This window comes from Ailuropoda melanoleuca, chromosome 1 (genome assembly GCF_002007445.2).
Source record: "Ailuropoda melanoleuca isolate Jingjing chromosome 1, ASM200744v2, whole genome shotgun sequence".
Classification (NCBI taxonomy): Eukaryota; Metazoa; Chordata; class Mammalia; order Carnivora; family Ursidae; genus Ailuropoda; species Ailuropoda melanoleuca.
In genome coordinates this window covers 80057515-80063514 of record NC_048218.1, presented here as the reverse complement: position 1 = coordinate 80063514, position 6000 = coordinate 80057515, and the positions used below count along the sequence as shown (strand labels likewise).

General features: G+C 39.0%; 1 protein-coding gene across 2 annotated transcripts in view; it reads right to left on the bottom strand.

Moving 5' to 3' along the window:
- The window catches only part of PARL (presenilin associated rhomboid like), a 51308-nt gene that overhangs the window by 11727 nt on the left and 33581 nt on the right, over positions 1 to 6000 (bottom strand). The window lies entirely within an intron of this gene.

Genomic DNA, 6000 nt, shown 5'->3' with positions numbered 1-6000 from the left:
GACAGAGATAGAGACAGCCAGCGAGAGAGGGAACACAAGCAGGGGGAGTGGGAGAGGAAGAAGCAGGCTCATAGCAGAAGAGCCTGATGTGGGGGCTCGATCCCATAACGCTGGGATCACGCCCTGAGCCGAAGGCAGACGCCCAACCGCTGTGCCACCCAGGCGCCCCACTTTTCTTTCTTTTTTAAAAGACTTAGGAGTCCTTTGTACTGTAACTTTTCTGTAAGATTTAAATTATTTCTAAATAGGATATTTTAAAAAAAGACAACTAATAGTGATTTTTTATAAAAGGTGCTCCTATAATTGACAGGGAAAATAGCTCAAGCTGCATTCCCAGAAATGGGTTGGGGTGGGGTAACTGCAGGATGGAAGGACAGTACAAATAACCCCTGGAAGGAGAACCAAAGACCTGAGTGAAGGTTAAGTGGACAAAAAAATCCCCAGTGCTTAGGCTGAAAAAGTGCAAAGAACAACAAGGAAACAATAACCTCAACCGCCTACTAAAGGCACAGGTGAGGGGCGCCTGGGTGGCTCAGTCATTAAGCATCTGTCTTCGGCTCAGGGCGTGATCCCAGAGTCCTGGGATCGAGTCCCGCATGAGGCTCCTCTGCTGGGAGCCTGCTTCTTCCTCTCCCACTCCCCCTGCTTGTGTTCCCTCTCTCACTGGCTGTCTCTCTGTCAAATCAATCAATCAATCAATCAATCAATCAATAAAGGCAGGCAGGCACAGGTGAGTGTTGGTGGAGCCTGCAATTACGCAGTGGAGGTCAGGAGCCAGAATTCTGGCTTCTATATTTAAGATCAATTGTCTGCTCCTGTATACTGACCAAACTGGCTTCTGTGTAAGTCTGACTAACACATAAGGTTCTTCTAAAATCCTGACTTCCCTTAACAGGGAGATCACTGGTTGTGTGGAAACACACATATGCACACACGACCTCCATCATTTGTTCACTTTTCCCTGGTTCCCTATTCCAGGTCCTAAATGGGTCACAGCAAATTTCAAGGATATCAGAACCACCTCAGAAGACTGATAGCATATCTCCCCATAAAACTTGCTCGGTCATGGTGCAACATGTTATACGGACGTATTTATACTTATTCTGAAAGATCTGTTCTGCCTGGAACTTCAAAATCTGCCCCCAAAATCTATCAGCACATACTGTATTACGCAGAGTGGATGTCAATGTCACTAAGAATTGGAAAGTTAGAGTGAACAGTGGCTCATCACCTTCCAGGCTTTATAGCATATGATCAACTCTAGTATCCCAGGTTCACTTTGAAACAAACCTAAAAAAGTCAACTCAACAAAACCCAAAATCAAGTTGAAACCTTATTTTCTGAAAGGACAAAAAACAATAAAATCATACTTTCCTCCAAATGAGGCCAACAGAATTTGATTATCTGATACAAAAGAACATTAGAATTTTGTTAGGTGGCTCTAGATTACTTCTCCACAGATGATTATGTTCTCCATCTAAAGTGCTCATTACAGATATTTTAAAATGAAAGAAAATTCTCATTACTGTGCATTTCTACATAAAGCCAGTTTCTCTGTGACTATATCTTATTGTACTTATTATAAGTTATTTTAAAGATAGAGGGCAACTCCACTGTCCTTCTAGAATTTTCTCAAAGTGTCCTTTACCTACACAAACGTAAACATTAATGTGTCTAAATCTCAACTTGCTTTTTTGACAAATGTCTGGTCCTACCCCAAGCACAGGGGCTTTTAAGAATATAATGAAAATGGACCCTTTCTCCTCAGAAAAATTTCACATTCATATATATCTTAGATACAATTTCAGGGAGTCATAAACCCAATTCAACTCCAGCCATCTGCCTCCATGGTTAGAGATGAAGATCTTTTATTCTCCACCAACAACTTATGTACACTGGTTATGTACTTGCAATTAATATGTGCATATAATTTTTTGTTTCATAAGTAAATTTTCATAAACAGTTCTTTATCTATATAATCTTCAAATCATATCATTGTTCACATGTGTGATTTTTTTGCACGATGAATTTTAAATGAATTTGCTCTAAGGGGTTTCGTGTTTCCATAAGCTAGTAAGTACAGATAACAACCCTGGCATTACATGTAAAACAAACGTAAGAAGACTCCGAAAGGCTGAAAGAGGAAAGCTGACCAGCAAGGAATCCTGGGATCTAAGGAATGACACAGTGGTGAGTCCACTGGGTTTTCCTTTGGCTTCATATAACTCAGACTTGGCTCTGGAGAAGCTCATCACCTGGAAACACCAGAGAACTCAGATAAAATGGGTCCATCCCCGCACCCTAAAATGCTCTCTGTAGCCAAGGACCAAGAAAGCGTAGCCTAGCAAGACGATCAACTTTTAGATGATAGCCACTCTACTCCAGCCAAACAAAAGAACAAGCTGTGGCCCAATCCCCATCAACAAAGGCTGAGTGGAGGGACTAGAATTCTACCCGTGCAGAGTGCAACCCAGCATCCCAATACTGTTGACAGGGTAGTGTCAGTGGAGGTCATGTGGGCAGCAGTAACAAGGTACCCTGTTCCTCCTAGCCAGGAGAGGTCTACAAAGGAGACTGAGCTCCCAGAACTCCCAGTCCTGCCTTTTAGTAACAAGAGCCCTGGTGCCCTAGGTGTCAAAGGAGTAGGAAACCTGGACTTCCACCTCACCAGACACTAATAGTCAACACACCCCTTCCCCTCCTCAGAGTTAGTAGGCAGCCTCATAAACAGTAGAATTAAATAAGATTCAAAGTCTCATAATATCCAAAATGTTCAGGTTTCATTTAAAAATCATTCACCATACCAAGAACCAGAAAAATCTCAACCTGAATGAGAAAAAACAATAGACCCCAACAAGATGACACAGATATTAAAATTGTCTCACATTTTATTTTTTTTAAGATTTTATTTATTTGAGAGAGGGTGCAAGCGTGCAAGCAGGGGGGAGGGGCAAAGGGAGAGGATCTCAAGCAGGCTCCCCACTGAGCGCAGAGCCTACCCAGGGCTTGATCCCATGGCACATGAGATCATGACCTGAGCCAAAACCAAGACTCAGACACCAACCAACTGAGCCACCTGGGCACCCTGTCTGACAAGCATTTTAAAACAGCAATTATAAAAATACTTTAACGAGCAATTACAAACGTGAAAAATAGCACAGAAATAGAAAAGCTCAAAGAAACAGAAGACACCATGAACAGTGTAAATTTTAGAACTGAAAAATATAGTATCCTAGATAAAACCCTCAATAAATGGGCTGAGGCAGAATGGAAAGGAAAAAGAAAATAGTGACCTTGAAACAGAATAGCAATGACCCAGTCTGGACAACAGAAAGACAAGACTGAAAAAAATTAACCAAATTTCAGGGACCCATGAGATTATAAGTGATCTAACATCGTGTCATCAGAGTTCCAGAGGAGGGAGAAAGGGTGAGGCTTTATTTAAAGTAGTAATGGCTGAAAATTTCCCAAAAGACAAACTCTAGATTCAAGAAGCTAAGCAAACCCCAAACAAGATCAACACAAAGATATCCATGACAAGACAGGGTCAAACTTCTGAAAACTAAAGGCAAAAAAATCTTCAAAGAGATCAGCAACACCTTATATAGGCAAAAAGCTATTTGAACAACAAAGGATTTCTCTTCAGAGACTATGGAGGCCAAAAAAGAAGTGGCACAACATTTTTCATGTGCCAAAAGAAATGTGAGCCAAGGATTTTTTATCCAGTGAAAATATCCTTCAGAAATGAAGGGGCAGAAAACCTAAGAGAATTTATCATTAGCAGACCTACCTAAAAGAATGACTAAAGAAATTTCCTTCAATAAAAAGAAAATGACAGATGGAAGAAATCTTGAAACATGGGAACAGAACAATGGAAAAAGTAAAAATTATGCATAAATACAATAGTTTTCTCCTCCTTGGAATTTTCTAAATGATGCTTAGTGGTTGAAGCACATATAACAACAGTGGCCAATATTCTAAATGTATACAGAGGAAATATTTAAAACAATTATAATTTGAGGAAGATACAGGGATGAAAATGGAGGCAAGGTTCACTTCACTCAACCACCACCAGCAGACTGTGGTAAGTGGTGCATATATATATATATATATAGTCATACCTAGAGCAACCACTAAGAAAGTTATACAAAGAATACACTCCAAACACTACAGATAAATCAAAATGGAATTCCAAATGAAATCTGTTCTAGTGACCATTTTATTTTACTTGCAACCCTGTAGGAAGAGCCTAAAGATACTTTCCTAATTTAGCAGAGAATTCACTTTACATACAGATTAAATCAGTGATACTTAAATCAATGAAGTTACAGTAAGTTATCATAATGTTAGCAAATTTGGCCTATGATAAATTACAACATTAAGTGAAAAAAAGTTCTCTAACATTTTAACAAATGCTGTTTCCTACAACAAATATTTTACTGATCTTTGCCATCTCAAGATTAAGGGTCACATTTCACAGACAATAAACTTTTTAAAAGCAGGCTAAAGAAAAGCTTCCTACCAATAATTACTAAAAAACAATTTTTAAGTGAGATTCAGAACACACAGAGCTCTAACTAAACAAAACCCTTACCAAAATCCAGTCAGTATTCTTGCTCCCTAGTGCCAATATGTTAACTGACGAATATTCTTTAATAGTCCCTTTCATCCTTTATCAAAGGATTATGATGAAGCCAGTAAGACTAATACTTCATATTTTCTAACACAACTTTGTCAATAGTATTTTTTTTTCCAGCTTTCTCATTAAAAATGCCATTATTCCTGGTGATTTTGTTTTCTTTAATTATTGGGGACAATAATTTTATCCTGACATGGCTCTACAGAATTCTGATGACTGAACAGGAACTCCCACTACCACATTTCTTAGTATATGCTCCTTATTACGCTAAGCATTCTAAAGACACTTGCACTGCAGATCTGAAAGAGAGGTGTTATCCCCATTTTATACAGAGAAACTGAAGTTCAGAGAGGTTCGGTAATATGTTCTAGAAATCACAGGTAAGTGACAGAGCTGGAATTCAAACCCAATCTAATTCCAAATAGCATGTGCCACACTAAAGAGTATCCACCCTGGACTTGTTTCTTATCTGTAAAATGAGAATACTACTTGTCTGAAGGCACACCACAATGCCCTCCCAGGGGCACCTGAGTGGCTGAGTTAGTTGGGCACCCAACTCTTGATTTCAGCTCAGGTCATGATCTTGGGGTCGTGGGATCAAGCCCCATTTTGGGCTCTGCACTCAATGCAAAATCTGCCTGAGGATTCTCTCTCCTTCTGCGCCTCCCTCCACTCCTGCTCTTTCTCTCTTTCCAAAGTAAATAAATTTTAAAAAACCCTTCCACATCCCCTCAGTTAATGAGAAATATCTCCTTACTCTCAGGATACCCTAAGTTCTCTCGAGAACACTTGGCCCGTTTAGTGTATATCACATATGTGTGTGATGTTTTTTCCCCAAATAAAGTCAGAGTCCATTTCTGATTCATCCCAGTGGTCTTCACTGCCTTCATATAACAGGTGCTTAGTTGGTGAATGAGGTAAAGGATAGGATTTGAAATACGCAAATCATATCGGATCCAAATTTTGTATATAAAACATTCCATGAAGGGGAAAAGGAGGGCCTAAGAAATCAAGTAGGTGATAGGATAAGATATAGGTCTCATTAGGAAATTAAGTACACACAAATCTGAGGATCACACACATTATGGGATGATTACATAAGAATTCTTTTTCTAAAAATGAACCTTCAAGAAGTTTCTTTAAATATGAAATCCCCTATTTGAATGCATTTAATGATTTGCATTTAAATATGTACAAAATGAATGTGTAGTCTTTAGAGAAATGTTATGCAAAGATTTCCACGTGCCTAGAAATCTGCCATTAAACTCAAAAGAAAACACATTTGCACTTTTTTTATTTTTTTTGTGTTTTTGTTTTTGAGCATCCAGAACATAACTCCTAAAGACAGGAATTGTGATCGT